The 16,452-nt window shown below is 45.4% G+C and overlaps 1 non-coding gene across 1 annotated transcript; it reads right to left on the bottom strand.

Moving 5' to 3' along the window:
* Positions 1 to 10,468: 10,468 nt before the first annotated feature.
* On the bottom strand, positions 10,469 to 10,606 carry LOC114810909. The gene has a single exon (XR_003758599.1). It is a non-coding gene; the product is annotated as a small nucleolar RNA SNORA7 (small nucleolar RNA).
* Between the last annotated feature and the right edge of the window lie 5,846 nt (positions 10,607 to 16,452).

Below are 16,452 nucleotides of genomic sequence, written 5' to 3'. Positions count from 1 at the left end.
GTCAAAGCTTCAAGATTAAACATTCACTGCTAACTTTCTAAATTTTGCTCCTGGGGGGTTTCGTTTTGGGTTTTTTGTTTTGGTTTTTTGTGCGGGGGCGGGGAGATGATTTGCTGGGCTGTGTGAGGTCACACTTCAGTGGGAGAAAAGTTCCTTCAGGCACTGAAGAAGCTCAAAAAAGCTAATGGAAACCATTTTAAGCATCCTGAGGAAGATCAAAACACACTAATGAAAGCCATTTAAGAATCGCTTTCAGCTAGGGTCTTGCACTGCTATAGTTAGAACCTTGCATTATTTGATCTCAAAGCACTTTACAATTAAAGTCTCCTCACTCTCCTGTATTCGTGTATTGGCCGATTAATTTGGCTGATGGAATCGCCCTCCCACACTCACATTATTAGAGAGCGCTTTTGGCGGCAGATGTTTTACGTTCTTAAAATAAGCAGCTTTTAGGGAAGTCTTCTAAGTAGAGTAGAACCCCTTTTTCACCGGCAAAGTAAAATATGGATGAGGAAGTCCTTTGGACGTTGTATTGTTTCTTCTTCTCCTTTCACTTCCCTATAAAAGGCTTTTGTTTGAATTCCATGGAACATTTGGCCCTTGAGGAAGCAAACGAGAAATTCAAAGATCAACTGGATTCTGGATCACCCAGATGTATGATTCATCCCTTCAAACATATTTATCGAGCACTTACTTTATGCAAAGCACCGTCTTAAGCGCTTGCGAGAGTTCGATACAACAACGAACAGACACATTCCCTGCTTACATTGAGTTCAGAGTCTAGAGGGGGAGATGGACATAAATATACATAAAAAATAAATAAATGACAGATGTTTACAGAGATATACAGAGAAAACCAGAACCAAGACTGGATCTCCCAGACTGCTTAATGTAATTTGAGTGTCTAATGCGGCTCCTTAGCCTCTGTGCCCTTTAAGCACGTGATATTCACCCGACCCTCAGCTCCCCAGCACTTATTCACGTATCTGTAATTCTTTTTTATATTAATGTGTCTTCACTCTGTGAGCTTTTCGTTAACAGGCATGTCTACCAACTCGTATTGTACTCTACCAAGCGCTTAGTACAGGGTGTCTGCATGGAGAAGCAGCGTGGCTCAATGGAGAGAGCCCGGGCTTGGGAGTCGGAGGTCATGGGTTCTAATCCCAGCTCTGCCACTTGTCAGCTGTGTGACTGTGGACAAGTCACTTAACCTCTCTGTGCCTCAGTTACCTCAACTGTAAAATGGGGATGAAGACTGTGAGCCTCATATGGGACAACCTTTTTACCCTGTGTCTACCCCAGCGCTTAAAACAGTGCTCGGCACAGAGTAAGCGCTTAAATACCAACATTATTATTATTACTACAGGGAGTCAGAGGGCAGGGGTTCTGATTCCTGCTCTGGCACTTGCCTGCTTACTGACCTTGGGCAAGTCATTTAACCTCTCTGTGCCTCAGTTATCGGCATCTGTAAAATGGGGATTGACTATGTGTTGAGAGTCCCATGTGGGAAAGGGACTGCGCCCAACCTGATTGTCCTCTTTTTACCCCAGTGCTTAGTACAGTGCCTGTCACACAGTAAGTGCTTAAGAAATTCCACAAATAAATAAAATATTAATTGAATGATTACCCTAGGCCACAAGATGCTAGCTATAATGAAAGAAATAATAATGATAACGTTTGTATTGGTTAAGCGCTTACCCAGCCCTGCTGGAAAGAGCACAGTTCCTTCACTTGCCTGCTCTGTGATCTTGGATTAATTAGCTATCTTCTCCCTGCCTCAGTTTCTTTATCTGTACAATGGGGATTCAGTGCCCACTCTCCCTCCCCCTTAGTCTATGAGCTCCACATTGGGTGGAGGCTATATCTGATCTGATTGTATGTGCTTGACCACATAGCAAGCATTTTTAAAATGATTATTACTGTTATTAATATTAATGGTATTTGTCGAGGGCTTAATTTTTATACTGATGTCAGCATCTCTTTGTAAGCTAAGTGAACATAGCTCTGATTTCCTGGATAGTCCAGTGAGGAAAACAAATGGGTTTCTTAGTGAATTATCCAGATAATTGAAGTGTGGAAAGAAGGGAAAGGAAAATTTCCTGACTCCGTTATTTATCCAGACCCACACTTTTTTTGTTGTTGTTCTAAAGATTTGATAATGTTGGTATTTGTTCAGCGCTTACTATGTGCAGAGCACTGTTCTAAGTGCTGGGGTAGATACAGGGTGATCAGGTTGTCCCACGTGAGGCTCACAGTTAATCCCCATTTTACAGATGAGGTCACTGAGGCCCAGAGAAGTGAAGTGACTCGCCCACAGTCACACAGCTGACAAGGGGCAGAGCCGGGAGTCGAACTCATGACCTCTGACTCCAAAGCCCAGGCTCTTTCCACTGAGCCACGCTGCTTCTAAAATGGCACCCAACGGTGTCAACTTTTCCGTTTAAGGGTGGGGATTTTCGATATGGGCAGGAAACGTGTCTGCTAATTCTGTGGCATCCTACCCTTCTGAGCTCTGCACAGAGTCAGCGCGCAATAAATATGATCGATAGATTGATTGATTGATTGATTTTAATGGGGGGTGGGGAGGGGAAAACCTTCAAAGACCTAACAGGCCAGGTTGGAAACTCAGGTCTTGTCAGGAACTAGGATGAGCCAAACTGGTTGTCCAGTTAAGACAGCTGGAAAGGCTGGGGAGTGGTCATCCCTTCCCACTCCTCTACCAGGAGCTGAACTCCCATCAGTAGTCACTTGTTTCTGCCCCCAGGTGATCCTGACTCTTACAGCTTCTCAGGTTGATAAGTGCCATTTGCCTGCTGTGTGACCTTGGGCAAGTCGCTTCACCTCTCTGTGCCTCAGTCACCTCTGGTATAAAATGGGGATTAAGACCAAGAGCCCTATATGGGACAAGGACTGGGTCCAACCTGATCAACATGTATCTACCCCGGTCCTTAGTACAGTGCGTGGCATTTATTTATTTATACTTTCTCCCCCCTCTAGACCGTACGATCATTGTGGGCAGGGAATGTGTCTGTTTATTGTTGTATCGTACTCTCCCAAGTGTTTAATACAGTGATTTACACACAGTAAGCACGCAATGAATACGGTTGAATGAATGAATGGCACATAGTAAGCACTGAACAAATACCATTAAAAAAAAAATAGTGCAAAGCCGCTGAATAATAATAATGTTGGTATTTGTTAAGCGCTTACTATGTGCAGAGCACTGTTCTAGCAGAGGGCAGGCAGGTGAGGCCAGGGGACTCCCAGATCCAGGTGGGTACTTTCATTTGATAGTCAATCTCTGATCAGGATCAACTTGTTACAGTGCCAGGGGAGAAAGATGGAAATGCCTCCTGCAGATGGGAAGCAAAATTCCATTTGCCCACCCACTTCATGATTTAATGAGGGAGAGAATCTCATCCAAGTCACCTTGCTTGTCCTAATGAAAACACCATTCCTCTCGCCCTCTCTCAAGCAGCCTCGAATCCACCCGAGGAAAGGCTTCAAATCCCTTGGTATGCACCACCTCACTGCAATTGAGCAAACCTCCCAAATTAATTTAGGTGAAATCTATACATCATAAGTTTTAATTTAAAAACCATTTCAGAAGGAGATGGGTTATTAGAGGCAAGTTGTTGGCATGTCAGAAGTTTCTTTTTTAAGTAAAAGGATGGACGTCAAGGAGGTTAATCATCATCATTATTATTACGGTGTATGTAAAGAACTAAACTGTGTGTCAAGTGCTGTTCTAAGCACTGGAGTAGTTAAAAGATAATCAGGTTGAACACAATCCCAGTCCCAGATGGGGCTCACAGTCAAAGTTCATTCATTCAATAGTATTTATTGAGCGCTTACTATGTGCAGAGCACTGTACTAAGCGCTTGGAATGGACAAATCGGTAACAGATAGAGACAGTCCCTGCCCTTTGACGGGCTTACGGTCTAATCGGGGGAGACGGACAGACAAGAACGATAGCTATAAATAGAATCGAGGGGATGAACATCTCATTAAGACAATAGCAAATAAATAGAATCAAGGTGATGTACGTCTCATTAACAAAATAAATAGGATAATGAAAGTATATACAGTTGAGCAGACGAGTACAGTGCTGAGGGGAGGGAAGGAGAGGGGACGGGAGAAGGGGAGGAGCAGAGGGAAAGGGGGGAAAAGAGGGCTTAGCTGAGGACAGGTGGGAGAGCAGAGGGAGCAGAGGGAAAAAGGGGGGAGATCAGTCTGGGAAGGCCTCTTGGAGGAGGTGAGCTTTAAGTAGGGTTTTGAAGACGGGAAGAGAATGAGTTTGGCGGAGGTGAGGAGGGAGGGCGTTCCGGAACCGAGGGAGGACGTGGCCCAGGGATGGAAAACTGGTATTTCAATCTCCATTTTACAAATGAGGAAACTGAGGCAGAGAGTTTAAGTGACTTGCCCAGAGTCACACAGCAAGCAATCGGCAGAGCTGGGATTAGAACTCAGGTCCTCTAACTCCCAGGCCCGGGCTCTTTCCATTAGGCCTCACTGCTTCTCATGAGAAAAAACTATTTCTTCCAGGAGTACGTGGGCACCCGCCCCATTTGGAAAAAGATCGATGGGCCAGATGGACCAGTGCCTGACCGAAGAATGACAGTGCCTAATTTATCTGAAGTTCTAAATTTGGGCTTTTGTTTAAAGCAGTTTTGAACCTAGTTTGAAACTAGCAACTGAGAAGCTGCGTGGCCTAGTAGAAAGAGCACAGGCCCTGGGGTTAGAAGACCTGGGTTCTATTCCTGACTTTGCTACATACTTGCTGCGTGACCTTGGGTAAGTCACAACTTCTCTGTACCTCGGCTCTCTCATCTGCAAAATGAGGATCCATAATTGTGATTCCATCTACTTAAGCCCGTGAGCTCCATCTATTACCCGCTTATCTTGTATCTACCCCAGCACTTAATACAATGCTTGACCCATAGAGCTTAACAGATGGCACAATTATTATTAATTATCCTTGCAGATTCGTGCTCCAGATCGGATGTGGCGTGTGCTCTCATCAGTGACTTTCCCTACCAGTAGGGATCGGCTAGTCGGCTGTCAGGGATTCCCTTTCTGACTGGTTTTCATCAGCAATAAAAGCTGAGAGAGAGGTCCTGGGGACGAAGTTTGTCCACCTCAGGTTGGAGCGGCGTGCTGGAGTCATGGGCCAGGATAATTGTGGAAACCACTGGGGCCGCGGAGGCAGCTGAACCCTCCCCTTCAGCTCCAACAACATTCCTGTGATCTCAATGCTTCCATCAAGACCTCCCACCTAGTACCTATAGTACCTAACAGAGAAGGAGCATGGCCTAGTGGATAAAGCACGGGCCTGGGAGTCAGAAGGACCTGGGTTCTAATCCTGCCTCCGCCACTTGTCTGCTGTGGGACCTCGGGCAAGTCACTTCATTTCTCTGGGCCTCAGTTCTGTCATTTTAAAATGGGAATGGAGACTGTGAGCCCCATGAGGGACAAGAATTGTGTCCAGTCCAATTGGCTTGTATCCATTCCGGCACTTAGTACAGTGCCTGGCATATAATAAGCAATTAGCAAATACTACAATAATTATAATTATTAGAGAGACATGAAGGAGGTTAGGAAATGTGCTCTCAGATATTAACCAACAGACCATGCACTTGGTCTATCCACCTGGATCTGTGACCTTGTGGGGATTTGATATTTACCTACCCCCAACCACACAGCACTTTCGTACATATCTTTAAATTATTTATTGTAAGTGACTTATGTATTCACATCAATCTCAGTCTCCCATTCAAAACTGTAAGGTCATTGTGGGCAGGGAAGGTGACTGATTTCTGTTGTATTATACTCTCTCATAAGCTTAATAAAGTGGTCTGTGCATAGTAAGTGTTCAACAAATACCATTGACTGATTGAGTGATTGACCAGAACCTTCAAGTAAAAACTAAGTCCTTACTGGTCTAGTTGAACTGGTCTGGCTGTACTCACAGCCATTTTTTTTTTCCAAGGAGATGGAACCCTGATTCTGTTACCCATTATCTATCCGTATATAGCTGTAATTGATTTATTTATCAATTTATATATTTATTTGTATTAATGTCTGTCTCCCCCTCTAGACCTGTGAGCTTGTTATGGGCGGGAATGTGTCTCTTTGTGGTTATATAGTGTACTCTCCCAAGCATTTAGTACAGTGCTTTGCACACAGTAGGGTAATTATTATTACTATTATTACAGGGGGAGACAGACATTAAAATAAATTACAGAGAGGGGAAATAGGGTATAAGGAAATGCACGGAAGTGCTGTAAGGCTGGGAAAGGATCAAAATGCTTACGGAGTGCAGAGTTGATGTAAAGAGGAGGGAGGATAGGCAAAATTAAGGTTTAGTTAGAGACGGACGCCTGGAGATGTGACTCTAGGGAGAGGTTATGGGTTGGACTCCCGGCTCTGCCACTTGTCAGCTGTGTGACTGTGGGCAAGTCACTTAACTTCTCTGTGCCTGTTACCTCATCTGTAAAATGGGGATTAACTGTGAGCCTCACGTGGGACAACCTGATTACCCTGTATCACCCCCAGCGCTTAGAACAGTGCTCTGCACATAGTAAGCGCTTAACGAATACCGACATTATTATTATTATCTTGAAGGAAGGGAGAATGAGTAAGATACAAAGGGGAAGGGAGTTCCAGGCCAGAGGCAGGATGCGGACCAGAGGTCATTGTTGAGATAGATGAGATCGAGGTACAGTGAGTAACCTGGCGAAGTGAATGGGCTGGGTGGTAAAAGGAAATCGGTGAGGTGAGAGAGGAGAGAGCATACTGATTAGGGGTGGATGGGAAACCAACGAAGGTTTTTCAGGAGTGGGGAAACGTGGACCGAATGGCTTTTCAAAAAATGATCCAGGCAGCAGCATTTCCCCTACTCCCTCTTCCTTCTTCATCACTCATGCACTTGGATTGGAACTCTTTATTCACCGCACAGCACTTACGTGTACATTCTCAATTTATTTTATTTTCCCCCATAGACTCTAAGCTCCCACTGGACAGGGAATATGTCTGCCAACTCTCTTATATTACAATTTCCTAAGTGCGTAGTACAGTGCTCTGCACATAGTAAGCACTCAATAAATACGATTGATTGAATGTAAAGGGGAGAGATAGGAGGCAGGAAGGTCAAGGAGGAGGCTGTTGCAATAAAGGCAGGATAAGATATGGTCCTTGGATCAGTATGGTAGCAGTTTGGTTGGAGAAGAAAGGCTGGTTTCTAGAGATGTTTTGAAGGTACAGGCTATCGTGATTGAATAATATAATAATTGTGGTATTCGTTAAACGCTTACCACGCGTCAGGCACTTTACTAAATGCTGGGGTAGATGCACGCTAATCCGGTTGGACACCGTCCCTGTCCCACATGGGGCTCACACTCTTAATTCTCATTTTACAGATGAGGTAACCGAGGCCCAGTGAAGTGAAGTGACTTGCCCAAGCTCACACAGCAGCCATGTGGCGGGGCTGGGATTAGAACCCAGGTCCTTCTGACTCCCAGGTCCAAGCTCTGTCTACTAAGCCACGCTGCTTCTCCTGCCCCTTCTCCCTCCTGCAGGCAGTTCCCCCAGCTGGAACTCCCTCCCTCCCTCCCTCCCCGAATCCTGTAATCTGCAGCTCTGCCCACATTCAAAGTCCTCCGAAAATCCCACCTCCTCCGAAAAGCCTTCTCGGGTTAATTCTCAATACCCTGAATGGTGTCAATTAAGTGACTACTTCTAATACTTATATATTTATTTCTATCCAACCTCAGTCTTGATGCTTATATCCAATTTTATACTCGATTATTATTTCGGTCTCTCTTTACATTTTTTTATGTCTGTCTCTCGCGTTCAAGGGTAAGCTCCTTGGTTCTGTTTCCACAGCACTTATGTACATACCCATAAATTACTTAGTCCATCAATCATATTTATTGAACACTTACTGTGTGCAGAGCACTGAGGAGAATACAACAATCAACAGACACATTCCCTGCCCACAAAGAGCTTACATAAGTCTAGAGACTATTGATATTAGTGTCTGTTTCCACCACTGGACTGTAAGTTTGTTGTGGGCAAGGAATGTGTCTACCAACTCTGTTGTACTCTCCCAAGAGCTTAGTACAGTGCTTTGCACACAGTAAGTACTCACTAAATACCACTGATTGATTCTCGTACTTCCCCAGGCTCTAAATTCAATGTCCAGTGGGCCCTCACTAAATACCACTTTTTAGGCTATTTAAATGCTTGCTGTGTGCCAAGCACTGTTCTAAGCACTAAGGTAGATACAAGTTTATCAGATTGGACACAGTCCCTGTCTGTGTGAGGCTCATAATCTAAGCGGGTGGGGGTAGAATTTAATCCCCATTTTACAGCTGAGGAAATTGAGGGACAGAGAAGTGAAGTGACTTGCCCAAGGTCACACAGCTACCAATTGGCAGAGCTGAGATTAGTTCCCAAGTCCTCTGATTCCCAGGCCCCTGCTCTTTCAACAAGACAGCGGCGCTTGGGTCACCGGTGAAATCTGTAAAGTCCGCTTTAGCCACAGATCTGACTCTTGCACATATACCGATTCACTTTTTTCCCTCAAATGATCCTAAATTAAAAGTTTCACTAAACCCAGAAAGCCTTAGGAATTTGGGAGCATATTTCCCTAGGGGCATGAAAAGGGTGTTTAATATCCTCTCCAGGATTAGAACTCTCAGTTCTCTTGCTTTTACAACCGATCGAATACGAAGCCAGATTGCCTCAAACCAGCTAGGGTGACTGCCCTAGTTCTTTCCAATTGGCCACCACAAAACAAAAAGAATCCTCTTTCGGAACATTAAGATGAACGTGAAATCCAAGTTGACGTAAGGAACGTTTACAAATTGGACCTTAAGGTTTGGAGAGAGATTGGTCGGTTGAGAAGGTGGGAACTAATTTGCCGATTTAAAGATGTGATTCTTGCTCTCTCATTCATCCCACACATCCAATCCGTCACCAACACCTGCCGGTCTCACCTTCACAATATCGCCAAGATCCTCTCTTTCCTCTCCATCCGAAAGACTACCGTGTCGGTACAAGCTCTCATCATATCCCGACTGGATTATTGCGTCAGCCTCCTCTCTGATCTCCCTTCCTCCTGTCTCTCCCCGCTCCTGTCTATTCTTCATTCCGCTGTTTAGATTCTCTTTCTACAGAAACGGTCAGGGCACGTCACTCCCCTCCTCATAAACCTCCAGTGGTTGCCTATCAACCTTAGCATGAAACAAAAACTCATCACCCTTGGCTTCAAAGGTCTCCATCACCTTGCTTCACCCCCGCCCCCATAATAATAATGATGATGGTATTTGTTAAGCATTTATTATGTGCAAAACACTGTTCTAAGCGCGGGGGGAGAATATAAGATGATCAGATTGTCCCACATGGGGCTCACAGTCTTAATCCTCATTTTGCAGATGAGGGAACTGAGGCACAGAGAAATTAAATGACTTGCCCAAAGTCACACTGCTGACAAGCTGCAGAGCCTAAGGGAAGAAGCCTAGGCCTGAGAGTCAGATGTCCTGGGTTCTAATTCTGGCTTTGCCACTTCTCTGCTGTGTGGCCTTGGGCAAGTCACTTCACTTCTCTGTGCTTCAGTTTTCACATTTCTAAAATAGGGAGTCAATATCTGTTCTCCCTCCAATTTAGACTGTGAGCCCCATCTGGTACCACATTACCTTGTATCTACCCCAGCACTTAGTACAGTGCTTGGCACATAGTAAGTGCTTAAATGCTACTATTATTATCATTATTATTACTTGTATTGCTATCATTATCATCATCATCATCATCACCATCACTTTTACAAATGCGAGACCACAGCCCTTAGAAGTAAAAATGACTTGTCCGCTGTGAAGCAGAAAGCTAGTAACGAAACCTATCGAATTTGCTAAGGGCTTCTCCTGTGCTAAGCACAGGAGCGAATACTAAATTGTTAGTTTCAGAGCAGGGCCTAAATTGCTTTGAAAACTAACACATGCCTTTTCCTCTCACTGAATTGGAATTTGGCTGGGCTAGGAAGAGGAAGTAGGGGCTGTTGGTTTTTAATCCAATTTTCCCCAAATCCTTTTTAAGGTTTCTGGGTTGGCCCTGAGTTTGTATGCATATACGCCGTCAATATCTATTACCATTAAGAATGGCAATAACCATAGTTGAATGATAGGGAAGCAGCATAGTGGAAAGCACGTAGGCCTGGGAGGCAGAGGGCCTTGGTTTTAATCCCGAATCCATCATTTTTTTCCTTATGGTATTTCTTATGCCGTCGCGTCGTCTCTGACCCATAGCGACTTCATGGATACATCTCTCCCAGAATGCCTCAACTCTGCCGTAGATTTTTCTTGGTAAAATATCAAAAGTGGTCTGCCACTGCCTTCCTCTAAGCAGTAAACTTGCATCTCCGCCCTCGACTCTCTCCGGGCCGCTTCCTGCCCAGGACGGATGAATTTTGCCTCGTAGCAGATTGCTTTCCACTCCCTAGCCACTGCCCAAGCTAGGAATGGAATGGGAATACCTCTGCTTGACTCTCCTTCCCACAGCCAAGACGGGTAGAATACTGGAAACTCTCCAGGTGCGATCCTGAGAGGGTGGTTAAGCAATCAGTATGTGTTAAACACTGTTCTAAGTGCTGAGGTAGCTAATCGACCCGTGGGCCACGTCCTCCCGAGGTCCCGGAACGCCCTCCCTCCTCACCTCCTCCAAACTGATTCTCTTCCCTCTTCAAAACCCTACTTAAAACTCACCTCCTCCGAGAGGCCTTCCCAGACTGAGCTCCCCTTCTCCCTCTACTCCCTCTACCGCCCCCCCCCCTTCACCTCTCCGCAGCTTAACCTTCTTTTCCCCCCATTTCCCTCTGCTCCTCCCCCTCTCCCTTCCCATCCCCTCGGCACCGTACTCGTCCGCTCAACTGTATATATTTGCATTACCCTATTTATTTTGTTAATGAATTGTACATCGCCTCGATTCTATTTAGTTGCCACTGTTTTTACGAGATGTTCTTCCCCTCGATTCTATCTATCGCCATCGTTCTCGTCTGTCCGTCTCCCCCGATTAGACCGTAAGCCCGTCAAACGGCAGGGACTGTCTCTATCTGTTGCCGACTTGCTCATTCCAAGCGCTTAGGACAGTGCTCTGCACATAGTAAGTGCTCAATAAATACTATTGAATGAATGAATAAAAGTCAACTAGGTTGGACACGGTCCCTGTCCCACATGGCTCACCGTCTAAGTAGGAGGGAGAACAGGAGGGCTAAGGGCCCAGAATAATTAAGTGACTTGCCCGAGGTCACACAGCAAACAATTGGCAGAGCTAGAATTAGAACTCAGATCCTCTGACTTCCAGACCTGTAATCTTTCCACTAGATCACTTGTCTACTATAGGAGCTTAGACAAGTCATTAACTTCTCTGCCTCAGTTTCCTCATCTGTATAATGGGGAATCAGTACCTGTCTCCCTCCCTCCTACTTAGACTCTGAACTTCATATGAGACAGGGACTGTGTTGACCTCATTAACTTGTAACTCTCCCAGCGCTTAGAACAGTGCTTAACACAGAGTAAGCACTTAACAAATATCATCATTATTATTTATTGCATGTCTACTGAGAGCAATGCCCTGAATTAAGCACTTGGTACCCAGAGAAAAGTGAGCTGTTTGAAACGGGATTCCTGTCCCTCTGTCTTGGACTATGTCCTCAGGGGAAGGTAAAGAGTTTTTCCTAGAAAGCATTTTTCTATGTTGCGTTTTCCGTTATCTATAAAACAAAACTTGTAACTCTCCTCCCCTCAAAAAAAAATATTAATTTCTATTTGCAAACTGCTTTAGCTTAAGATTCAAACCAGCACTGGTGACCTATTTTAAAATCAGATCTCCTCCAAGAGGCCTTCTCCAACTAAGCCCCCATTTCCCCTACTCCCTCTCCCTTCTGCGTCACCCTTGAAATTGGATTTTTACCCTTTATTCACCCCACGGTGCTTATGTCCGCATCCATAATATATTTATCTATCTTACTGTTTCCTCTCCCCCCTCTAGACGGTAAGCTTGCTGTGGACAGGGAACGTACATACCAACTCAGTTTCATTGTACTCTCCCAAACGCTCAGTACAATGTTCCGCAGACCATCAACTCTGAATAAATACAATTGATTGATTAACTGATGGATTGACTCGCCTCCCTGTTAAATCTTGGGCCAGTTCTCTACAGGCCACCCTTGCCTTAGTGTCTATTAAGAGCGTGAAGCCTATGTGGGACAGGGGCTGTGTCCAACCCGATTAACTTCTATCTACCGCAGCGCTTAGCAGAGTGCTTGACACACAGTAAATGCTTAACAAGTACCGTAATCACGTTTCAAATGGCACATACCCTGCTCTTCCCCAGGCCGGCAGGGAGGACTTCATAATCCTGGCATGATCTTGGCAGAAGATTAAGGGTCTTCACCTCCTGCGTCACCCTCCCCATTTAGGCACTCAGACAATTTTTTTCCCCAACCGTATTAGCCTGCAGGTGATTGGATTGTGCTTCCCCTGCCCAGATTTCTATCCCCTCGGGGACCCCTTTCTCCTTTCCCATCCTTCAAGTATGCCACACACTTCCCTGTTTAGAAGCATCTGCATGCTTAATCAATGGGTTGTTTACACTAATGATAATCAAGGGATGGCTGGGAAGAGTTGTTTGCATCTCTATAGCAGAGGAATCTGTGAGGAGAGAGAACTCTCTCTAATCCAGGGTAAAACTCCCGCTACTGAATGTCACTGAGCTGCCCTCCCTATTCTGTGAAAACTCCTGCCTCCTCACAGACCATAATCCACCATCCAGAATGTTGAAAGTCTCCTAGACGCAGATCACGATTTGTCAGTTAAAGGGCTGAGTTTTCCAGCCCCAAACACAGATCAGTCACAGCTCACAATGCGTCTGACTCCGGGGCAGTGAGGAAGGCAGGTCCATCAGCCAAACAGGCAACAGGAAAACGGTTACACACATATGGGAAGAATAATAATAACTACTAATCCTGGTATTTGTTAAGAGCTTAGTATGTGCCAGGCACTGTCACTGTACCTAGCACTGGGATGGCTACAAGCAAATCGGGATGGACGCAGTCCCTGTCCCACATGGGGCTCATAGTCCCAATCCCCATTTTACAGATGAGGTAACTGAGTCTCAGAGAAGTGACTTGCCCAGGGTTACACAGAGGACAAGCGGCAGAGCTGGGATTAGAACCCAGGTCCTTCTGACTCCCGGGCCCGGGCTCTATCCACCAGGCCAAAGCGTACTTGTTGGCCAGACTGTAAGATCCTAGAGGGCAGGGATCATGCCTTCTTTGGTTCTTGCACTTTCCGACCTCTCAGTGCAGGCCTCTGCACACAAAAGGTGCTCGATGTGGGAAGCAGCATAACCTAGTGATTTAAACCGTGAGCCCCATGTGGGTCAGGGACTGTATCCAAATGGATTTGCTTGTAGCCACTCCAGAGCATAGTATAGTGCCTGGGACAGAGTAAACGCTTATCAAATACCTCAATTATTACTATTATTATTAGTGGAAAGAGCTCAGTCCTGGGAATCAGAGGACCTGGGTTTTAATCCCAGCTCTGGGTCTTGCCCGCTGTGTGACCTTGGGTAAATCACCTCACTTTTCTGGGCCTCAGTCACCTCATCTGTAAAATAGGGATTAAGACTGTGAGCCCCACGTGGGACGTGGATCAGGTCCCACCTGATTACCTTGTACCTACACCAGTGCTTCGTACGGTGTCTGGCACATAGTAAGCACTTAACAAATACCATTTAAAACAAGACAAAATTAAACTAATTGATGGATTGATTATCTTGCATCGGCACCCCCCCCCGGAAAACAAGACATCAACCCATCCACATGATTGACAGATAGGATCCCAACTCTGCCCCTTGTCAGCTGTGTGACTGTGGGCAAGTCACTTCACTTCTCTGTGCCTCAGTTCCCTCATCTGGAAAATGGGGGTGAAGACTGTGAGCCTCACGTGGGACAACCTCATTCCCCTTTATCTACCCCAGCGCTTAGAACAGTGCTCTGCACGTAGAAAGCGCTTAACAAATACCAACGTTATTTCAGACTTTTCCACCTCCCCATCCTTGGAAATATTTTTATGTCTCCCTCAGAGTGTAAGCTCCTTATTATGGGTAGAAAATGTGAGACTTCTATATTCTGTACTTCCTAAAGCATCTAGTACATTGTGTCCAGTCAATGCCTCATCTGTAAAATGGGGATTGAGACTGTGAACCCCTTGTGGGACAGTTACTGTGTCCAACCCAATTTGCTTGTAACCACCCTAGTGCTTAATACAGTGCCTGGCACATAGTAAGTGCTTAACAAATACCACGATTATTATTTATTGAGCTCTTACTGTGTGCAGAGCACTGTACTAAGTGTTTGGGAGAGTACGATATAACAGAGTAAGTAGACGCGTTCCCTGTCCACGAGGAGCATGTAGTCTAGAGGGAGAGACAGGCATTAATAGAAATAAGTAAAATAAAGATATGGGCATAAGTGCTGTAGGACTGAGGTTGGGTACTATTATGGTCCTCCAGAAGGTCATGGATTCTAATCCCGGCTCCATCACTTGTCTGCTGCATGACCTCGGGCACGTCGCTTCACTTCTCTGGGCCTCAGTTACCTCATCTGGAAAATGGGAACTGAGACTGTGAGCCCCACGTGGGACAGGGACTGTGTCCAACCCGATTTGCTTATATCCACCCCAGCAAAGTATGGTGCCTGGCACATAGTAAGCATTTCACCAATATCCTAATAATAATTATTATTATTATTCTACTGCTTTCCTGCAGAGCTAAATGGGGGCCCTTTCCAGGGGTTGGGAGCAAAGCAGAATTGGAGGTCCCCCAGGGTAGCTAGCTGACAATACGATGAGCCACAGAGCGGATGGGCAGGTCTTTTTGTAAAATTTTATTTGTTAAGCACTTACTACGCATCAGACAATGCTCTACACACTGGGGCAGGTACAGATTAAATAGGTTCATTCATTCATTCAATAGTATTTATTGAGCAGTTACTATGTGCAGAGCACTGTACTAAGCGCTTGGAATGTACAAGTCGGCAACAGATAGAGACAGGCCCTGCCCTTTGACGGGCTTACGGTCTAGTCGGGGGAGACAGTCTAATCGGGGGAGATAAATACTTATGGCCATCGATGTCTGCTGGAATGATATGATATGGGGTTTTGAGAATTAATCCTAGAATATGAACTTAATAATGTTGGTATTTGTTAAGCGCTTACTATGTGCAGAGCACTGTTCTAAGCGCTGGAGTAGATACAGGGTAATCAGGTTGTCCCACGTGAGGCTCACAGTCTTAATTCCCGTTTTACAGATGAGGTAACTGAGGCACAGAGAAGTTAAGTGACTTGCCCACAGTCACACAGCTGTTAATAGCAGAGCCGGGATTCAAACCTATGACCTCTGACTTCCAAGCCCGGGCTCTTTCCACTGAGCGCTCGCTATGCGCCAAGCATAGTTCTAAGCGCTGGGGTATACAAGGTAATCAGGTTGTCCCAGGGGGGCTCACAGTTTTAATCCCCATTTTACAGATGAGGTAACTGAGGCACAGAGAAGTTAAGTGACTTGCCCAAAGTCACACAGCTGGCAAGTGGCGGAGCCGGGATTCGAACCCATGAACTCTGACTCCCAAGCCCGCGCTCTTTCCACTGTACCACGAGCTTCAACATCGTCACAGTGACTTCGGTGGGAGCCGCAGCAAAACATAATTTAGGAACCATGCTATCTGTCTCTCTATCTCTCATTCTTTAATATATAGATTTACTTGTCTTTCTTATTTGAAGAAAATGCCACTCTCTGAAATTCCCCTTTGCGTGCCTCTGGGTCTGAAAAGGCCGATGCAGGGCCCACTGCACTGTGTAGAAGAAAAGGCTGTGTCTTCTTGTGTTGTCAGACCGTAAAACCATCAATGGACAGGGACTGTCTCTTTCTGTTGCCGATTTGTACATTCCGAGCGCTTAGTACAGTGCTCTGCACATAGTAAGCGCTCAATAAATACTACTGAATGAATGAATGAATGTTTGCCCTGCCTGGCACTGGTTTTGCTAAGGATCCACAATTTTCCACTAGACTGCAAGCTCTCTGTGAGCAGGAATCATCTCTACCAAAGTTACTGTACTTTCTCAAGTGCTTCGTACAGCACTCCGCACATGATAATAATGATAACGGTAATAATAACGATGATAATACCAATAATGATATTCGTAAAGTGCTAATTATGTACCAAGTACCGTACTAACTGCTAGGGTAGATACAAGATAGGCAGGTCCCATATGCAGCTCACAGTCTCGGTAAGAGGGAGAACAGGTGTTGAATCCCCATTCTGCAGATGAGGGGACTGAGGCACACAGAAGTTAAGTGAGTTGCTCAAGGTCACACAGCAGGGTCAGCGGAGAAGCC

The sequence above is a fragment of the Ornithorhynchus anatinus genome, chromosome 3 (genome assembly GCF_004115215.2).
Source record: "Ornithorhynchus anatinus isolate Pmale09 chromosome 3, mOrnAna1.pri.v4, whole genome shotgun sequence".
Lineage (NCBI taxonomy): Eukaryota > Metazoa > Chordata > Mammalia > Monotremata > Ornithorhynchidae > Ornithorhynchus > Ornithorhynchus anatinus.
Note: the sequence above shows the minus strand (reverse complement) of the source record. Positions and strands in the feature narration are given on the sequence as shown.